This window comes from Eucyclogobius newberryi, unplaced genomic scaffold, assembly GCF_026437365.1.
Source record: "Eucyclogobius newberryi isolate DKJ021-1_F unplaced genomic scaffold, fEucNew1.0.hap1 SCAF_17, whole genome shotgun sequence".
Lineage (NCBI taxonomy): Eukaryota > Metazoa > Chordata > Actinopteri > Gobiiformes > Gobiidae > Eucyclogobius > Eucyclogobius newberryi.
The window spans coordinates 6547813-6569509 of NW_027315801.1; positions in this window are offsets into that span (position 1 = coordinate 6547813).

The following is a 21697-nucleotide window of genomic DNA, read 5'->3' on the forward strand; positions in this document are numbered from 1 at the left end:
GCTAAGTTTAATGCTATAAACGCTTTGCTAAGTTTAATGCTATAAACGCTTTGCTAAGTTTAATGCTATAAACGCTTTGCTAAGTTTAATGCTATAAACGCTTTGCTAAGTTTAATGCCGTAAACGCTTTGCTAAGTTTAATGCCGTAAACGCTTTGCTGAGTTTAATGCCGTAAACGCTTTGCTAAGTTTAACGCCGTAAACGTTTGCTAAGTTTAATGCCGTAAACGCTTTGCTAAGTTTAATGCTATAAACGCTTTTTTAAGTTTAATGCCGTAAACGCTTTGCTAAGTTTAAAGCCGTAAACGTTTGCTAAGTTTAATGCCGTAAACCTTTGCTAAGTTTAATGCCGTAAACCTTTGCTAAGTTTAATGTCGTAAACGCTTTGCTAAGTTTAACGCCGTAAACGCTTTGCCAAGTTTAATGCCGTAAACGTTTGCTAAGTTTAATGCTATAAACGCTTTGCTAAGTTTAATGCCGTAAACGCTTTGCTAAGTTTAATGCTATAAACGCTTTGCTAAGTTTAATGCCGTAAATGCTTTTCCAAGTTTAATGCTATAAACGCTTTGCTAAGTTTAATGCCGTAAACGCTTTGCTAAGTTTAATGCCGTAAACGCTTTGCTAAGTTTAATGCCGTAAACGCTTTGCTAAGTTTAATGCTATAAACGCTTTGCTAAGTTTAATGCCGTAAACGCTTTGCTAAGTTTAATGCCGTAAACGCTTTGCTAAGTTTAATGCTATAAACGCTTTGCTAAGTTTAATGCCGTAAACGCTTTGCTAAGTTTAATGCCGTAAACGTTTGCTAAGTTTAATGCCATAAACGCTTTGCCAAGTTTAATGCTATAAACGCTTTGCTAAGTTTAATGCTATAAACGCTTTGCTAAGTTTAATGCTATAAACGCTTTGCTAAGTTTAATGCTATAAACGCTTTGCTAAGTTTAATGCCGTAAACGTTTGCTAAGTTTAATGCTATAAACGCTTTGCTAAGTTTAATGCCGTAATCGCTTTGCTAAGTTTAATGCCGTAAACGCTTTGCTGAGTTTAATGCCGTAAACGCTTTGCTAAGTTTAATGCTATAAACGCTTTTTTAAGTTTAATGCCGTAAACGCTTTGCTAAGTTTAATGCCGTAAACCTTTGCTAAGTTTAATGCCGTAAACGTTTGCTAAGTTTAACGCCGTAAACGTTTGCTAAGTTTAATGTCTTAAACGCTTTGCTCAGTTTAATGCCGTAAACGCTTTGCTAAGTTTAATGCTATAAACGCTTTGCTAAGTTTAATGCCGTAAACGCTTTACTAAGTTTAATGCCGTAAACGCTTTGCTAAGTTTAATGCTATAAACGCTTTGCTAAGTTTAATGCCGTAAACGCTTTGCTAAGTTTAATGCCGTAAACGCTTTGCTAAGTTTAATGTCGTAAACGCTTTGCTAAGTTTAATGGCGTAAACGCTTTGCTAAGTTTAATGCCGTAAACGTTTGCTAAGTTTAATGCTATAAACGCTTTGCTAAGTTTAATGCCGTAAACGCTTTGCTAAGTTTAATGCCGTAAACGTTTGCTAAGTTTAATGCTATAAACTCTTTGCTAAGTTTAATGCCGTAAACGCTTTGCTAAGTTTAATGCTATAAACGCTTTGCTAAGTTTAATGCCGTAAACGCTTTGCTAAGTTTAATGCCGTAAACGCTTTGCTAAGTTTAATGCTATAAACGCTTTGCTAAGTCTAATGCCGTAAACGCTTTACTAAGTTTAATGCCGTAAACGCTTTGCTAAGTTTAATGCTATATACGCTTTGCTAAGTTTAATGCCGTAAACGCTTTGCTAAGTTTAATGCCGTAAACGCTTTGCTAAGTTTAATGCTATAAACGCTTTGCTAAGTTTAATGCCGTAAACGCTTTGCTAAGTTTAATGCTATAAACGCTTTGCTAAGTTTAATGCTATAAACGCTTTGCTAAGTTTAATGCCGTAAACGCTTTGCTAAGTTTAATGCTATAAACGCTTTGCTAAGTTTAATGCCGTAAACGCTTTGCTAAGTTTAATGCCGTAAACGTTTGCTAAGTTTAATGCTATAAACGCTTTGCTAAGTTTAATGCCGTAAACGCTTTGCTAAGTTTAATGCCGTAAACGCTTTGCTAAGTTTAATGCTATAAACGCTTTGCTAAGTTTAACGCCGTAAACGCTTTGCTAAGTTTAATGCCGTAAACGTTTGCTAAGTTTAATGCTATAAACGCTTTGCTAAGTCTAATGCCGTAAACGCTTTACTAAGTTTAATGCCGTAAACGCTTTGCTAAGTTTAATGTTATATATGCTTTGCTAAGTTTAATGCCGTAAACGCTTTGCTAAGTTTAATGCCGTAAACGTTTGCTAAGTTTAATGCTATAAACGCTTTGCTAAGTTTAATGCCGTAAACGCTTTACTAAGTTTAATGCCGTAAACGTTTGCTAAGTTTAATGCTATAAACGCTTTGCTAAGTTTAATGCCGTAAACGCTTTGCTAAGTTTAATGCCGTAAACGCTTTGCTAAGTTTAATGCTATAAACGCTTTGCTAAGTTTAACGCCGTAAACGCTTTGGTAAGTTTAATGCCGTAAACGTTTGCTAAGTTTAATGCTATAAACGCTTTGCTAAGTTTAATGCTATAAACGCTTTGCTAAGTCTAATGCCGTAAACGCTTTACTAAGTTTAATGCCGTAAACGCTTTGCTAAGTTTAATGCTATATATGCTCTGCTAAGTTTAATGCCGTAAACGCTTTGCTAAGTTTAATGCCGTAAACGTTTGCAAAGTTTAATGCTATAAACGCTTTGCTAAGTTTAATGCCGTAAACGCTTTGCTAAGTTTAATGCCGTAAACGCTTTGCTGAGTTTAATGCCGTAAACGCTTTGCTAAGTTTAACGCCGCAAACGTTTGCTAAGTTTAATGCCGTAAACGCTTTGCTAAGTTTAATGCTATAAACGCTTTTTTAAGTTTAATGCCGTAAACGCTTTGCTAAGTTTAACGCCGTAAACGTTTGCTAAGTTTAATGCCGTAAACCTTTGCTAAGTTTAATGCCGTAAACGCTTTGCTAAGTTTAATGCCGTAAACGCTTTGCTGAGTTTAATGCCGTAAACGCTTTGCTAAGTTTAACGCCGTAAACGTTTGCTAAGTTTAATGGCGTAAACGCTTTGCTAAGTTTAATGCTATAAACGTTTTTTTAAGTTTAATGCCGTAAACGCTTTGCTTAGTTTAACGCCGTAAACGTTTGCTAAGTTTAATGCCGTAAACCTTTGCTAAGTTTAATGCCGTAAACGCTTTGCTATGTTTAATGCCGTAAAAACTATGCTAAGTTTAATGCCGTAAACCTTTGCTAAGTTTAATGTCGTAAACGCTTTGCTAAGTTTAACGCCGTAAACGCTTTGCCAAGTTTAATGCCGTAAACGTTTGCTAAGTTTAATGCTATAAACGCTTTGCTAAGTTTAATGCCGTAAACGCTTTGCTAAGTTTAATGCTATAAACGCTTTGCTAAGTTTAATGCCGTAAATGCTTTTCCAAGTTTAATGCTATAAACGCTTTGCTAAGTTTAATGCCGTAAACGCTTTGCTAAGTTTAATGCCGTAAACGCTTTGCTAAGTTTAATGCTGTAAACGCTTTGCTAAGTTTAATGCTATAAACGCTTTGCTAAGTTTAATGCCGTAAACGCTTTGCTAAGTTTAATGCCGTAAACGTTTGCTAAGTTTAATGCCATAAATGCTTTGCCAAGTTTAATGCTATAAACGCTTTGCTAAGTTTAATGCTATAAACGCTTTGCTAAGTTTAATGCTATAAACGCTTTGCTAAGTTTAATGCTATAAACGCTTTGCTAAGTTTAACGCCGTAAACGCTTTGGTAAGTTTAATGCCGTAAACGTTTGCTAAGTTTAATGCTATAAACGCTTTGCTAAGTCTAATGCCGTAAACGCTTTACTAAGTTTAATGCCGTAAACGCTTTGCTAAGTTTAATGCTATATATGCTTTGCTAAGTTTAATGCCGTAAACGCTTTGCTAAGTTTAATGCCGTAAACGTTTGCAAAGTTTAATGCTATAAACGCTTTGCTAAGTTTAATGCCGTAAACGCTTTGCTAAGTTTAATGCCGTAAACGCTTTGCTGAGTTTAATGCCGTAAACGCTTTGCTAAGTTTAACGCCGTAAACGTTTGCTAAGTTTAATGCCGTAAACGCTTTGCTAAGTTTAATGCTATAAACGCTTTTTTAAGTTTAATGCCGTAAACGCTTTGCTAAGTTTAACGCCGTAAACGTTTGCTAAGTTTAATGCCGTAAACCTTTGCTAAGTTTAATGCCGTAAACGCTTTGCTATGTTTAATGCCGTAAACACTATGCTCAGTTTAATGCCGTAAACGCTTTGCCAAGTTTAATGCCGTAAACGTTTGCTAAGTTTAATGCTATAAACGCTTTGCTAAGTTTAATGCCGTAAACGCTTTGCTAAGTTTAATGCTATAAACGCTTTGCTAAGTTTAATGCCGTAAATGCTTTTCCAAGTTTAATGCTATAAACGCTTTGCTAAGTTTAATGCCGTAAACGCTTTGCTAAGTTTAATGCCGTAAACGCTTTGCTAAGTTTAATGCTATAAACGCTTTGCTAAGTTTAATGCCGTAAACGCTTTGCTAAGTTTAATGCCGTAAACGCTTTGCTAAGTTTAATGCCGTAAACGCTTTGCTAAGTTTAATGCCGTAAACGCTTTGCTAAGTTTAATGCTATAAACGCTTTGCTAAGTTTAATGCCGTAAACGCTTTGCTAAGTTTAATGCCGTAAACGTTTGCTAAGTTTAATGCCATAAACGCTTTGCCAAGTTTAATGCTATAAACGCTTTGCTAAGTTTAATGCTATAAACGCTTTGCTAAGTTTAATGCTATAAACGCTTTGCTAAGTTTAATGCCGTAAACGTTTGCTAAGTTTAATGCTATAAACGCTTTGCTAAGTTTAATGCCGTAATCGCTTTGCTAAGTTTAATGCCGTAAACGCTTTGCTGAGTTTAATGCCGTAAACGCTTTGCTAAGTTTAATGCTATAAACGCTTTTTTAAGTTTAATGCCGTAAACGCTTTGCTAAGTTTAATGCCGTAAACCTTTGCTAAGTTTAATGCCGTAAACGTTTGCTAAGTTTAACGCCGTAAACGTTTGCTAAGTTTAATGTCTTAAACTCTTTGCTCAGTTTAATGCCGTAAACGCTTTGCTAAGTTTAATGCTATAAACGCTTTGCTAAGTTTAATGCCGTAAACGCTTTACTAAGTTTAATGCCGTAAACGCTTTGCTAAGTTTAATGCTATAAACGCTTTGCTAAGTTTAATGCCGTAAACGCTTTGCTAAGTTTAATGCCGTAAACGCTTTGCTAAGTTTAATGCTGTAAACGCTTTGCTAAGTTTAATGTCTTAGACGCTTTGCTCAGTTTACTGCCATAAACGCTTTGCTAAGTTTAATGTCGTAAACGCTTTGCTAAGTTTAATGCCGTAAATGCTTTTCCAAGTTTAATGCTATAAACGCTTTGCTAAGTTTAATGCCGTAAATGCTTTTCCAAGTTTAATGCTATAAACGCTTTGCTAAGTTTAATGCCGTAAACGCTTTGCTAAGTTTAATGCCGTAAACGCTTTGCTAAGTTTAATGCCGTAAACGTTTGCTAAGTTTAATGCCGTAAACGTTTGCTAAGTTTAATGCTATAAACGCTTTGCTAAGTTTAATGCTATAAACGCTTTGCTAAGTTTAATGCTATAAACGCTTTGCTAAGTTTAATGCTATAAACGCTTTGCTAAGTTTAATGCCGTAAACGCTTTGCTAAGTTTAATGCCGTAAACGCTTTGCTGAGTTTAATGCCGTAAACGCTTTGCTAAGTTTAACGCCGTAAACGTTTGCTAAGTTTAATGCCGTAAACGCTTTGCTAAGTTTAATGCTATAAACGCTTTTTTAAGTTTAATGCCGTAAACGCTTTGCTAAGTTTAAAGCCGTAAACGTTTGCTAAGTTTAATGCCGTAAACCTTTGCTAAGTTTAATGCCGTAAACGCTTTGCTATGTTTAATGCCGTAAACACTATGCTAAGTTTAATGCCGTAAACCTTTGCTAAGTTTAATGTCGTAAACGCTTTGCTAAGTTTAACGCCGTAAACGCTTTGCCAAGTTTAATGCCGTAAACGTTTGCTAAGTTTAATGCTATAAACGCTTTGCTAAGTTTAATGCCGTAAACGCTTTGCTAAGTTTAATGCTATAAACGCTTTGCTAAGTTTATGCCGTAAATGCTTTTCCAAGTTTAATGCTATAAACGCTTTGCTAAGTTTAATGCCGTAAACGCTTTGCTAAGTTTAATGCCGTAAACGCTTTGCTAAGTTTAATGCCGTAAACGCTTTGCTAAGTTTAATGCTATAAACGCTTTGCTAAGTTTAATGCCGTAAACGCTTTGCTAAGTTTAATGCCGTAAACGTTTGCTAAGTTTAATGCCGTAAACGCTTTGCTAAGTTTAATGCCGTAAACGCTTTGCTAAGTTTAATGCTATAAACGCTTTGCTAAGTTTAATGCCGTAAACGCTTTGCTAAGTTTAATGCCGTAAACGTTTGCTAAGTTTAATGCCATAAATGCTTTGCCAAGTTTAATGCTATAAACGCTTTGCTAAGTTTAATGCTATAAACGCTTTGCTAAGTTTAATGCTATAAACGCTTTGCTAAGTTTAATGCTATAAACGCTTTGCTAAGTTTAACGCCGTAAACGCTTTGGTAAGTTTAATGCCGTAAACGTTTGCTAAGTTTAATGCTACAAACGCTTTGCTAAGTCTAATGCCGTAAACGCTTTACTAAGTTTAATGCCGTAAACGCTTTGCTAAGTTTAATGCTATATATGCTTTGCTAAGTTTAATGCCGTAAACGCTTTGCTAAGTTTAATGCCGTAAACGTTTGCAAAGTTTAATGCTATAAACGCTTTGCTAAGTTTAATGCCGTAAACGCTTTGCTAAGTTTAATGCCGTAAACGCTTTGCTGAGTTTAATGCCGTAAACGCTTTGCTAAGTTTAACGCCGTAAACGTTTGCTAAGTTTAATGCCGTAAACGCTTTGCTAAGTTTAATGCTATAAACGCTTTTTTAAGTTTAATGCCGTAAACGCTTTGCTAAGTTTAACGCCGTAAACGTTTGCTAAGTTTAATGCTGTAAACCTTTGCTAAGTTTAATGCCGTAAACGCTTTGCTATGTTTAATGCCGTAAACACTATGCTCAGTTTAATGCCGTAAACGCTTTGCCAAGTTTAATGCCGTAAACGTTTGCAAAGTTTAATGCTATAAACGCTTTGCTAAGTTTAATGCCGTAAACGCTTTACTAAGTTTAATGCCGTAAACGCTTTGCTAAGTTTAATGCTATAAACGCTTTGCTAAGTTTAATGCCGTAAACGCTTTGCTAAGTTTAATGCCGTAAACGCTTTGCTAAGTTTAATGCTGTAAACGCTTTGCTAAGTTTAATGTCTTAGACGCTTTGCTCAGTTTACTGCCATAAACGCTTTGCTAAGTTTAATGTCGTAAACGCTTTGCTAAGTTTAATGCCGTAAATGCTTTTCCAAGTTTAATGCTATAAACGCTTTGCTAAGTTTAATGCCGTAAATGCTTTTCCAAGTTTAATGCTATAAACGCTTTGCTAAGTTTAATGCCGTAAACGCTTTGCTAAGTTTAATGCCGTAAACGCTTTGCTAAGTTTAATGCCGTAAACGTTTGCTAAGTTTAATGCCGTAAACGTTTGCTAAGTTTAATGCTATAAACGCTTTGCTAAGTTTAATGCTATAAACGCTTTGCTAAGTTTAATGCTATAAACGCTTTGCTAAGTTTAATGCTATAAACGCTTTGCTAAGTTTAATGCCGTAAACGCTTTGCTAAGTTTAATGCCGTAAACGCTTTGCTGAGTTTAATGCCGTAAACGCTTTGCTAAGTTTAACGCCGTAAACGTTTGCTAAGTTTAATGCCGTAAACGCTTTGCTAAGTTTAATGCTATAAACGCTTTTTTAAGTTTAATGCCGTAAACGCTTTGCTAAGTTTAAAGCCGTAAACGTTTGCTAAGTTTAATGCCGTAAACCTTTGCTAAGTTTAATGCCGTAAACGCTTTGCTATGTTTAATGCCGTAAACACTATGCTAAGTTTAATGCCGTAAACCTTTGCTAAGTTTAATGTCGTAAACGCTTTGCTAAGTTTAACGCCGTAAACGCTTTGCCAAGTTTAATGCCGTAAACGTTTGCTAAGTTTAATGCTATAAACGCTTTGCTAAGTTTAATGCCGTAAACGCTTTGCTAAGTTTAATGCTATAAACGCTTTGCTAAGTTTAATGCCGTAAATGCTTTTCCAAGTTTAATGCTATAAACGCTTTGCTAAGTTTAATGCCGTAAACGCTTTGCTAAGTTTAATGCCGTAAACGCTTTGCTAAGTTTAATGCCGTAAACGCTTTGCTAAGTTTAATGCTATAAACGCTTTGCTAAGTTTAATGCCGTAAACGCTTTGCTAAGTTTAATGCCGTAAACGTTTGCTAAGTTTAATGCCGTAAACGCTTTGCTAAGTTTAATGCCGTAAACGCTTTGCTAAGTTTAATGCTATAAACGCTTTGCTAAGTTTAATGCCGTAAACGCTTTGCTAAGTTTAATGCCGTAAACGTTTGCTAAGTTTAATGCCATAAATGCTTTGCCAAGTTTAATGCTATAAACGCTTTGCTAAGTTTAATGCTATAAACGCTTTGCTAAGTTTAATGCTATAAACGCTTTGCTAAGTTTAATGCTATAAACGCTTTGCTAAGTTTAACGCCGTAAACGCTTTGGTAAGTTTAATGCCGTAAACGTTTGCTAAGTTTAATGCTATAAACGCTTTGCTAAGTCTAATGCCGTAAACGCTTTACTAAGTTTAATGCCGTAAACGCTTTGCTAAGTTTAATGCTATATATGCTTTGCTAAGTTTAATGCCGTAAACGCTTTGCTAAGTTTAATGCCGTAAACGTTTGCAAAGTTTAATGCTATAAACGCTTTGCTAAGTTTAATGCCGTAAACGCTTTGCTAAGTTTAATGCCGTAAACGCTTTGCTGAGTTTAATGCCGTAAACGCTTTGCTAAGTTTAACGCCGTAAACGTTTGCTAAGTTTAATGCCGTAAACGCTTTGCTAAGTTTAATGCTATAAACGCTTTTTTAAGTTTAATGCCGTAAACGCTTTGCTAAGTTTAACGCCGTAAACGTTTGCTAAGTTTAATGCTGTAAACCTTTGCTAAGTTTAATGCCGTAAACGCTTTGCTATGTTTAATGCCGTAAACACTATGCTCAGTTTAATGCCGTAAACGCTTTGCCAAGTTTAATGCCGTAAACGTTTGCTAAGTTTAATGCTATAAACGCTTTGCTAAGTTTAATGCCGTAAACGCTTTGCTAAGTTTAATGCTATAAACGCTTTGCTAAGTTTAATGCCGTAAATGCTTTTCCAAGTTTAATGCTATAAACGCTTTGCTAAGTTTAATGCCGTAAACGCTTTGCTAAGTTTAATGCGGTAAACGCTTTGCTAAGTTTAATGCTATAAACGCTTTGCTAAGTTTAATGCCGTAAACGCTTTGCTAAGTTTAATGCCGTAAACGCTTTGCTAAGTTTAATGCCGTAAACGCTTTGCTAAGTTTAATGCCGTAAACGCTTTGCTAAGTTTAATGCTATAAACGCTTTGCTAAGTTTAATGCCGTAAACGCTTTGCTAAGTTTAATGCCGTAAACGTTTGCTAAGTTTAATGCCATAAACGCTTTGCCAAGTTTAATGCTATAAACGCTTTGCTAAGTTTAATGCTATAAACGCTTTGCTAAGTTTAATGCTATAAACGCTTTGCTAAGTTTAATGCCGTAAACGTTTGCTAAGTTTAATGCTATAAACGCTTTGCTAAGTTTAATGCCGTAATCGCTTTGCTAAGTTTAATGCCGTAAACGCTTTGCTGAGTTTAATGCCGTAAACGCTTTGCTAAGTTTAATGCTATAAACGCTTTTTTAAGTTTAATGCCGTAAACGCTTTGCTAAGTTTAATGCCGTAAACCTTTGCTAAGTTTAATGCCGTAAACGTTTGCTAAGTTTAACGCCGTAAACGTTTGCTAAGTTTAATGTCTTAAACTCTTTGCTCAGTTTAATGCCGTAAACGCTTTGCTAAGTTTAATGCTATAAACGCTTTGCTAAGTTTAATGCCGTAAACGCTTTACTAAGTTTAATGCCGTAAACGCTTTGCTAAGTTTAATGCTATAAACGCTTTGCTAAGTTTAATGCCGTAAACGCTTTGCTAAGTTTAATGCCGTAAACGCTTTGCTAAGTTTAATGCTGTAAACGCTTTGCTAAGTTTAATGTCTTAGACGCTTTGCTCAGTTTACTGCCATAAACGCTTTGCTAAGTTTAATGTCGTAAACGCTTTGCTAAGTTTAATGCCGTAAATGCTTTTCCAAGTTTAATGCTATAAACGCTTTGCTAAGTTTAATGCTATAAACGCTTTGCTAAGTTTAATGCCGTAAATGCTTTTCCAAGTTTAATGCTATAAACGCTTTGCTAAGTTTAATGCCGTAAACGCTTTGCTAAGTTTAATGCCGTAAACGCTTTGCTAAGTTTAATGCCGTAAACGTTTGCTAAGTTTAATGCCGTAAACGTTTGCTAAGTTTAATGCTATAAACGCTTTGCTAAGTTTAATGCTATAAACGCTTTGCTAAGTTTAATGCTATAAACGCTTTGCTAAGTTTAATGCTATAAACGCTTTGCTAAGTTTAATGCCGTAAACGCTTTGCTAAGTTTAATGCCGTAAACGCTTTGCTGAGTTTAATGCCGTAAACGCTTTGCTAAGTTTAACGCCGTAAACGTTTGCTAAGTTTAATGCCGTAAACGCTTTGCTAAGTTTAATGCTATAAACGCTTTTTTAAGTTTAATGCCGTAAACGCTTTGCTAAGTTTAAAGCCGTAAACGTTTGCTAAGTTTAATGCCGTAAACCTTTGCTAAGTTTAATGCCGTAAACGCTTTGCTATGTTTAATGCCGTAAACACTATGCTAAGTTTAATGCCGTAAACCTTTGCTAAGTTTAATGTCGTAAACGCTTTGCTAAGTTTAACGCCGTAAACGCTTTGCCAAGTTTAATGCCGTAAACGTTTGCTAAGTTTAATGCTATAAACGCTTTGCTAAGTTTAATGCCGTAAACGTTTGCTAAGTTTAATGCCATAAACGCTTTGCCAAGTTTAATGCTATAAACGCTTTGCTAAGTTTAATGCTATAAACGCTTTGCTAAGTTTAATGCTATAAACGCTTTGCTAAGTTTAATGCTATAAACGCTTTGCTAAGTTTAATGCCGTAAACGTTTGCTAAGTTTAATGCTATAAACGCTTTGCTAAGTTTAATGCCGTAATCGCTTTGCTAAGTTTAATGCCGTAAACGCTTTGCTGAGTTTAATGCCGTAAACGCTTTGCTAAGTTTAATGCTATAAACGCTTTTTTAAGTTTAATGCCGTAAACGCTTTGCTAAGTTTAATGCCGTAAACCTTTGCTAAGTTTAATGCCGTAAACGTTTGCTAAGTTTAACGCCGTAAACGTTTGCTAAGTTTAATGTCTTAAACGCTTTGCTCAGTTTAATGCCGTAAACGCTTTGCTAAGTTTAATGCTATAAACGCTTTGCTAAGTTTAATGCCGTAAACGCTTTACTAAGTTTAATGCCGTAAACGCTTTGCTAAGTTTAATGCTATAAACGCTTTGCTAAGTTTAATGCCGTAAACGCTTTGCTAAGTTTAATGCCGTAAACGCTTTGCTAAGTTTAATGCTGTAAACGCTTTGCTAAGTTTAATGTCTTAGACGCTTTGCTCAGTTTACTGCCATAAACGCTTTGCTAAGTTTAATGTCGTAAACGCTTTGCTAAGTTTAATGGCGTAAACGCTTTGCTAAGTTTAATGCCGTAAACGTTTGCTAAGTTTAATGCTATAAACGCTTTGCTAAGTTTAATGCCGTAAACGCTTTGCTAAGTTTAATGCCGTAAACGTTTGCTAAGTTTAATGCTATAAACTCTTTGCTAAGTTTAATGCCGTAAACGCTTTGCTAAGTTTAATGCTATAAACGCTTTGCTAAGTTTAATGCCGTAAACGCTTTGCTAAGTTTAATGCCGTAAACGCTTTGCTAAGTTTAATGCTATAAACGCTTTGCTAAGTCTAATGCCGTAAACGCTTTACTAAGTTTAATGCCGTAAACGCTTTGCTAAGTTTAATGCTATATACGCTTTGCTAAGTTTAATGCCGTAAACGCTTTGCTAAGTTTAATGCCGTAAACGCTTTGCTAAGTTTAATGCTATAAACGCTTTGCTAAGTTTAATGCCGTAAACGCTTTGCTAAGTTTAATGCTATAAACGCTTTGCTAAGTTTAATGCTATAAACGCTTTGCTAAGTTTAATGCCGTAAACGCTTTGCTAAGTTTAATGCTATAAACGCTTTGCTAAGTTTAATGCCGTAAACGCTTTGCTAAGTTTAATGCCGTAAACGTTTGCTAAGTTTAATGCTATAAACGCTTTGCTAAGTTTAATGCCGTAAACGCTTTGCTAAGTTTAATGCCGTAAACGCTTTGCTAAGTTTAATGCTATAAACGCTTTGCTAAGTTTAACGCCGTAAACGCTTTGCTAAGTTTAATGCCGTAAACGTTTGCTAGGTTTAATGCTATAAACGCTTTGCTAAGTCTAATGCCGTAAACGCTTTACTAAGTTTAATGCCGTAAACGCTTTGCTAAGTTTAATGCTATATATGCTTTGCTAAGTTTAATGCCGTAAACGCTTTGCTAAGTTTAATGCCGTAAACGTTTGCTAAGTTTAATGCTATAAACGCTTTGCTAAGTTTAATGCCGTAAACGCTTTACTAAGTTTAATGCCGTAAACGTTTGCTAAGTTTAATGCTATAAACGCTTTGCTAAGTTTAATGCCGTAAACGCTTTGCTAAGTTTAATGCCGTAAACGCTTTGGTAAGTTTAATGCCGTAAACGTTTGCTACGTTTAATGCTATAAACGCTTTGCTAAGTTTAATGCTATAAACGCTTTGCTAAGTCTAATGCCGTAAACGCTTTACTAAGTTTAATGCCGTAAACGCTTTGCTAAGTTTAATGCTATATATGCTCTGCTAAGTTTAATGCCGTAAACGCTTTGCTAAGTTTAATGCCGTAAACGTTTGCAAAGTTTAATGCTATAAACGCTTTGCTAAGTTTAATGCCGTAAACGCTTTGCTAAGTTTAATGCCGTAAACGCTTTGCTAAGTTTAATGCCGTAAACGCTTTGCTAAGTTTAATGCTATAAACGCTTTTTTAAGTTTAATGCCGTAAACGCTTTGCTAAGTTTAACGCCGTAAACGTTTGCTAAGTTTAATGCCGTAAACCTTTGCTAAGTTTAATGCCGTAAACGCTTTGCTAAGTTTAATGCCGTAAACGCTTTGCTGAGTTTAATGCCGTAAACGCTTTGCTAAGTTTAACGCCGTAAACGTTTGCTAAGTTTAATGCCGTAAACGCTTTGCTAAGTTTAATGCTATAAACGCTTTTTTAAGTTTAATGCCGTAAACGCTTTGCTTAGTTTAACGCCGTAAACGTTTGCTAAGTTTAATGCCGTAAACCTTTGCTAAGTTTAATGCCGTAAACGCTTTGCTATGTTTAATGCCGTAAACACTATGCTAAGTTTAATGCCGTAAACCTTTGCTAAGTTTAATGTCGTAAACGCTTTGCTAAGTTTAACGCCGTAAACGTTTGCTAAGTTTAATGCTATAAACGCTTTGCTAAGTTTAATGCCGTAAACGCTTTGCTAAGTTTAATGCTATAAACGCTTTGCTAAGTTTAATGCCGTAAATGCTTTTCCAAGTTTAATGCTATAAACGCTTTGCTAAGTTTAATGCCGTAAACGCTTTGCTAAGTTTAATGCCGTAAACGCTTTGCTAAGTTTAATGCCGTAAACGCTTTGCTAAGTTTAATGCTATAAACGCTTTGCTAAGTTTAATGCCGTAAACGCTTTGCTAAGTTTAATGCCGTAAACGTTTGCTAAGTTTAATGCCATAAATGCTTTGCCAAGTTTAATGCTATAAACGCTTTGCTAAGTTTAATGCTATAAACGCTTTGCTAAGTTTAATGCTATAAATGCTTTGCTAAGTTTAATGCTATAAACGCTTTGCTAAGTTTAACGCCGTAAACGCTTTGGTAAGTTTAATGCCGTAAACGTTTGCTAAGTTTAATGCTATAAACGCTTTGCTAAGTCTAATGCCGTAAACGCTTTACTAAGTTTAATGCCGTAAACGCTTTGCTAAGTTTAATGCTATATATGCTTTGCTAAGTTTAATGCCGTAAACGCTTTGCTAAGTTTAATGCCGTAAACGTTTGCAAAGTTTAATGCTATAAACGCTTTGCTAAGTTTAATGCCGTAAACGCTTTGCTAAGTTTAATGCCGTAAACGCTTTGCTGAGTTTAATGCCGTAAACGCTTTGCTAAGTTTAACGCCGTAAACGTTTGCTAAGTTTAATGCCGTAAACGCTTTGCTAAGTTTAATGCTATAAACGCTTTTTTAAGTTTAATGCCGTAAACGCTTTGCTAAGTTTAACGCCGTAAACGTTTGCTAAGTTTAATGCCGTAAACCTTTGCTAAGTTTAATGCCGTAAACGCTTTGCTATGTTTAATGCCGTAAACACTATGCTCAGTTTAATGCCGTAAACCTTTGCTAAGTTTAATGCCGTAAACGCTTTGCTATGTTTAATGCCGTAAACACTATGCTCAGTTTAATGCCGTAAACGCTTTGCTAAGTTTAATGCCATAAATGCTTTGCCAAGTTTAATGCTATAAACGCTTTGCTAAGTTTAATGCTATAAACGCTTTGCTAAGTTTAATGCTATAAACGCTTTGCTAAGTTTAATGCTATAAACGCTTTGCTAAGTTTAACGCCGTAAACGCTTTGGTAAGTTTAATGCCGTAAACGTTTGCTAAGTTTAATGCTATAAACGCTTTGCTAAGTCTAATGCCGTAAACGCTTTACTAAGTTTAATGCCGTAAACGCTTTGCTAAGTTTAATGCTATATATGCTTTGCTAAGTTTAATGCCGTAAACGCTTTGCTAAGTTTAATGCCGTAAACGTTTGCAAAGTTTAATGCTATAAACGCTTTGCTAAGTTTAATGCCGTAAACGCTTTGCTAAGTTTAATGCCGTAAACGCTTTGCTGAGTTTAATGCCGTAAACGCTTTGCTAAGTTTAACGCCGTAAACGTTTGCTAAGTTTAATGCCGTAAACGCTTTGCTAAGTTTAATGCTATAAACGCTTTTTTAAGTTTAATGCCGTAAACGCTTTGCTAAGTTTAACGCCGTAAACGTTTGCTAAGTTTAATGCCGTAAACCTTTGCTAAGTTTAATGCCGTAAACGCTTTGCTATGTTTAATGCCGTAAACACTATGCTCAGTTTAATGCCGTAAACGCTTTGCCAAGTTTAATGCCGTAAACGTTTGCTAAGTTTAATGCTATAAACGCTTTGCTAAGTTTAATGCCGTAAACGCTTTGCTAAGTTTAATGCTATAAACGCTTTGCTAAGTTTAATGCCGTAAATGCTTTTCCAAGTTTAATGCTATAAACGCTTTGCTAAGTTTAATGCCGTAAACGCTTTGCTAAGTTTAATGCCGTAAACGCTTTGCTAAGTTTAATGCTATAAACGCTTTGCTAAGTTTAATGCCGTAAACGCTTTGCTAAGTTTAATGCCGTAAACGCTTTGCTAAGTTTAATGCCGTAAACGCTTTGCTAAGTTTAATGCCGTAAACGCTTTGCTAAGTTTAATGCTATAAACGCTTTGCTAAGTTTAATGCCGTAAACGCTTTGCTAAGTTTAATGCCGTAAACGTTTGCTAAGTTTAATGCCATAAACGCTTTGCCAAGTTTAATGCTATAAACGCTTTGCTAAGTTTAATGCTATAAACGCTTTGCTAAGTTTAATGCTATAAACGCTTTGCTAAGTTTAATGCCGTAAACGTTTGCTAAGTTTAATGCTATAAACGCTTTGCTAAGTTTAATGCCGTAATCGCTTTGCTAAGTTTAATGCCGTAAACGCTTTGCTGAGTTTAATGCCGTAAACGCTTTGCTAAGTTTAATGCTATAAACGCTTTTTTAAGTTTAATGCCGTAAACGCTTTGCTAAGTTTAATGCCGTAAACCTTTGCTAAGTTTAATGCCGTAAACGTTTGCTAAGTTTAACGCCGTAAACGTTTGCTAAGTTTAATGTCTTAAACTCTTTGCTCAGTTTAATGCCGTAAACGCTTTGCTAAGTTTAATGCTATAAACGCTTTGCTAAGTTTAATGCCGTAAACGCTTTACTAAGTTTAATGCCGTAAACGCTTTGCTAAGTTTAATGCTATAAACGCTTTGCTAAGTTTAATGCCGTAAACGCTTTGCTAAGTTTAATGCCGTAAACGCTTTGCTAAGTTTAATGCTGTAAACGCTTTGCTAAGTTTAATGTCTTAGACGCTTTGCTCAGTTTACTGCCATAAACGCTTTGCTAAGTTTAATGTCGTAAACGCTTTGCTAAGTTTAATGCCGTAAATGCTTTTCCAAGTTTAATGCTATAAACGCTTTGCTAAGTTTAATGCTATAAACGCTTTGCTAAGTTTAATGCCGTAAATGCTTTTCCAAGTTTAATGCTATAAACGCTTTGCTAAGTTTAATGCCGTAAACGCTTTGCTAAGTTTAATGCCGTAAACGCTTTGCTAAGTTTAATGCCGTAAACGTTTGCTAAGTTTAATGCCATAAATGCTTTGCCAAGTTTAATGCTATAAACGCTTTGCTAAGTTTAATGCTATAAACGCTTTGCTAAGTTTAATGCTATAAACGCTTTGCTAAGTTTAATGCTATAAACGCTTTGCTAAGTTTAATGCCGTAAACGCTTTGCTAAGTTTAATGCCGTAAACGCTTTGCTGAGTTTAATGCCGTAAACGCTTTGCTAAGTTTAACGCCGTAAACGTTTGCTAAGTTTAATGCCGTAAACGTTTTGCTAAGTTTAATGCTATAAACGCTTTTTTAAGTTTAATGCCGTAAACGCTTTGCTAAGTTTAAAGCCGTAAACGTTTGCTAAGTTTAATGCCGTAAACCTTTGCTAAGTTTAATGCCGTAAACGCTTTGCTATGTTTAATGCCGTAAACACTATGCTAAGTTTAATGCCGTAAACCTTTGCTAAGTTTAATGTCGTAAACGCTTTGCTAAGTTTAACGCCGTAAACGCTTTGCCAAGTTTAATGCCGTAAACGTTTGCTAAGTTTAATGCTATAAACGCTTTGCTAAGTTTAATGCCGTAAACGCTTTGCTAAGTTTAATGCTATAAACGCTTTGCTAAGTTTAATGCCGTAAATGCTTTTCCAAGTTTAATGCTATAAACGCTTTGCTAAGTTTAATGCCGTAAACGCTTTGCTAAGTTTAATGCCGTAAACGCTTTGCTAAGTTTAATGCCGTAAACGCTTTGCTAAGTTTAATGCTATAAACGCTTTGCTAAGTTTAATGCCGTAAACGCTTTGCTAAGTTTAATGCCGTAAACGTTTGCTAAGTTTAATGCCATAAACGCTTTGCCAAGTTTAATGCTATAAACGCTTTGCTAAGTTTAATGCTATAAACGCTTTGCTAAGTTTAATGCTATAAACGCTTTGCTAAGTTTAATGCTATAAACGCTTTGCTAAGTTTAATGCCGTAAACGTTTGCTAAGTTTAATGCTATAAACGCTTTGCTAAGTTTAATGCCGTAATCGCTTTGCTAAGTTTAATGCCGTAAACGTTTGCTAAGTTTAATGCTATAAACGCTTTGCTAAGTTTAATGCCGTAAACGCTTTGCTAAGTTTAATGCCGTAAACGTTTGCTAAGTTTAATGCTATAAACTCTTTGCTAAGTTTAATGCCGTAAACGCTTTGCTAAGTTTAATGCTATAAACGCTTTGCTAAGTTTAATGCCGTAAACGCTTTGCTAAGTTTAATGCCGTAAACGCTTTGCTAAGTTTAATGCTATAAACGCTTTGCTAAGTCTAATGCCGTAAACGCTTTACTAAGTTTAATGCCGTAAACGCTTTGCTAAGTTTAATGCTATATACGCTTTGCTAAGTTTAATGCCGTAAACGCTTTGCTAAGTTTAATGCCGTAAACGCTTTGCTAAGTTTAATGCTATAAACGCTTTGCTAAGTTTAATGCCGTAAACGCTTTGCTAAGTTTAATGCTATAAACGCTTTGCTAAGTTTAATGCTATAAACGCTTTGCTAAGTTTAATGCCGTAAACGCTTTGCTAAGTTTAATGCTATAAACGCTTTGCTAAGTTTAATGCCGTAAACGCTTTGCTAAGTTTAATGCAGTAAACGTTTGCTAAGTTTAATGCTATAAACGCTTTGCTAAGTTTAATGCCGTAAACGCTTTGCTAAGTTTAATGCTGTAAACGCTTTGCTAAGTTTAATGCTATAAACGCTTTGCTAAGTTTAACGCCGTAAACGCTTTGCTAAGTTTAATGCCGTAAACGTTTGCTAGGTTTAATGCTATAAACGCTTTGCTAAGTCTAATGCCGTAAACGCTTTACTAAGTTTAATGCCGTAAACGCTTTGATAAGTTTAATGCTATATATGCTTTGCTAAGTTTAATGCCGTAAACGCTTTGCTAAGTTTAATGCCGTAAACGTTTGCTAAGTTTAATGCTATAAACGCTTTGCTAAGTTTAATGCCGTAAACGCTTTACTAAGTTTAATGCCGTAAACGTTTGCTAAGTTTAATGCTATAAACGCTTTGCTAAGTTTAATGCCGTAAACGCTTTGCTAAGTTTAATGCCGTAAACGCTTTGGTAAGTTTAATGCCGTAAACGTTTGCTACGTTTAATGCTATAAACGCTTTGCTAAGTTTAATGCTATAAACGCTTTGCTAAGTCTAATGCCGTAAACGCTTTACTAAGTTTAATGCCGTAAACGCTTTGCTAAGTTTAATGCTATATATGCTCTGCTAAGTTTAATGCCGTAAACGCTTTGCTAAGTTTAATGCCGTAAACGTTTGCAAAGTTTAATGCTATAAACGCTTTGCTAAGTTTAATGCCGTAAACGCTTTGCTAAGTTTAATGCCGTAAACGCTTTGCTGAGTTTAATGCCGTAAACGCTTTGCTAAGTTTAACGCCGTAAACGTTTGCTAAGTTTAATGCCGTAAACGCTTTGCTAAGTTTAATGCTATAAACGCTTTTTTAAGTTTAATGCCGTAAACGCTTTGCTAAGTTTAACGCCGTAAACGTTTGCTAAGTTTAATGCCGTAAACCTTTGCTAAGTTTAATGCCGTAAACGCTTTGCTAAGTTTAATGCCGTAAACGCTTTGCTGAGTTTAATGCCGTAAACGCTTTGCTAAGTTTAACGCCGTAAACGTTTGCTAAGTTTAATGCCGTAAACGCTTTGCTAAGTTTAATGCTATAAACGCTTTTTTAAGTTTAATGCCGTAAACGCTTTGCTTAGTTTAACGCCGTAAACGTTTGCTAAGTTTAATGCCGTAAACCTTTGCTAAGTTTAATGCCGTAAACGCTTTGCTATGTTTAATGCCGTAAACACTATGCTAAGTTTAATGCCGTAAACCTTTGCTAAGTTTAATGTCGTAAACGCTTTGCTAAGTTTAACGCCGTAAACGCTTTGCCAAGTTTAATGCCGTAAACGTTTGCTAAGTTTAATGCTATAAACGCTTTGCTAAGTTTAATGCCGTAAACGCTTTGCTAAGTTTAATGCTATAAACGCTTTGCTAAGTTTAATGCCGTAAATGCTTTTCCAAGTTTAATGCTATAAACGCTTTGCTAAGTTTAATGCCGTAAACGCTTTGCTAAGTTTAATGCCGTAAACGCTTTGCTAAGTTTAATGCCGTAAACGCTTTGCTAAGTTTAATGCTATAAACGCTTTGCTAAGTTTAATGCCGTAAACGCTTTGCTAAGTTTAATGCCGTAAACGTTTGCTAAGTTTAATGCCATAAATGCTTTGCCAAGTTTAATGCTATAAACGCTTTGCTAAGTTTAATGCTATAAACGCTTTGCTAAGTTTAATGCTATAAACGCTTTGCTAAGTTTAATGCTATAAACGCTTTGCTAAGTTTAACGCCGTAAACGCTTTGGTAAGTTTAATGCCGTAAACGTTTGCTAAGTTTAATGCTATAAACGCTTTGCTAAGTCTAATGCCGTAAACGCTTTACTAAGTTTAATGCCGTAAACGCTTTGCTAAGTTTAATGCTATATATGCTTTGCTAAGTTTAATGCCGTAAACGCTTTGCTAAGTTTAATGCCGTAAACGTTTGCAAAGTTTAATGCTATAAACGCTTTGCTAAGTTTAATGCCGTAAACGCTTTGCTAAGTTTAATGCCGTAAACGCTTTGCTGAGTTTAATGCCGTAAACGCTTTGCTAAGTTTAACGCCGTAAACGTTTGCTAAGTTTAATGCCGTAAACCCCTTTGCTAAGTTTAATGCTATAAACGCTTTTTTAAGTTTAATGCCGTAAACGCTTTGCTAAGTTTAACGCCGTAAACGTTTGCTAAGTTTAATGCCGTAAACCTTTGCTAAGTTTAATGCCGTAAACGCTTTGCTATGTTTAATGCCGTAAACACTATGCTCAGTTTAATGCCGTAAACCTTTGCTAAGTTTAATGCCGTAAACGCTTTGCTATGTTTAATGCCGTAAACACTATGCTCAGTTTAATGCCGTAAACGCTTTGCTAAGTTTAATGCCGTAAACCTTTGCTAAGTTTAATGTCGTAAACGCTTTGCTAAGTTTAACGCCGTAAACGCTTTGCCAAGTTTAATGCCGTAAACGTTTGCTAAGTTTAATGCTATAAACGCTTTGCTAAGTTTAATGCCATAAACGCTTTGCTAAGTTTAATGCTATAAACGCTTTGCTAAGTTTAATGCCGTAAATGCTTTTCCAAGTTTAATGCTATAAACGCTTTGCTAAGTTTAATGCCGTAAACGCTTTGCTAAGTTTAATGCCGTAAACGCTTTGCTAAGTTTAATGCCGTAAACGCTTTGCTAAGTTTAATGCTATAAACGCTTTGCTAAGTTTAATGCCGTAAACGCTTTGCTAAGTTTAATGCCGTAAACGTTTGCTAAGTTTAATGCCGTAAACCTTTGCTAAGTTTAATGCAGTAAACGCTTTGCTAAGTTTAATGCCGTAAACGCTTTGCTAAGTTTAATGCCGTAAACGTTTGCTAAGTTTAATGCTATAAACGCTTTGCTAAGTTTAATGCCGTAAACGCTTTGCTAAGTTTAATGCCGTAAACGCTTTGCTGAGTTTAATGCCGTAAACGCTTTGCTAAGTTTAACGCCGTAAACGTTTGCTAAGTTTAATGCCGTAAACGCTTTGCTAAGTTTAATGCCGTAAACGTTTGCTAAGTTTAATGCTATAAACGCTTTGCTAAGTTTAATGCTATAAACGCTTTGCTAAGTTTAATGCTATAAACGCTTTGCTAAGTTTAATGCTATAAACGCTTTGCTAAGTTTAATGCCGTAAACGTTTGCTAAGTTTAATGCTATAAACGCTTTGCTAAGTTTAATGCCGTAATCGCTTTGCTAAGTTTAATGCCGTAAACGCTTTGCTGAGTTTAATGCCGTAAACGCTTTGCTAAGTTTAATGCTATAAACGCTTTTTTAAGTTTAATGCCGTAAACGCTTTGCTAAGTTTAATGCCGTAAACCTTTGCTAAGTTTAATGCCGTAAACGTTTGCTAAGTTTAACGCCGTAAACGTTTGCTAAGTTTAATGTCTT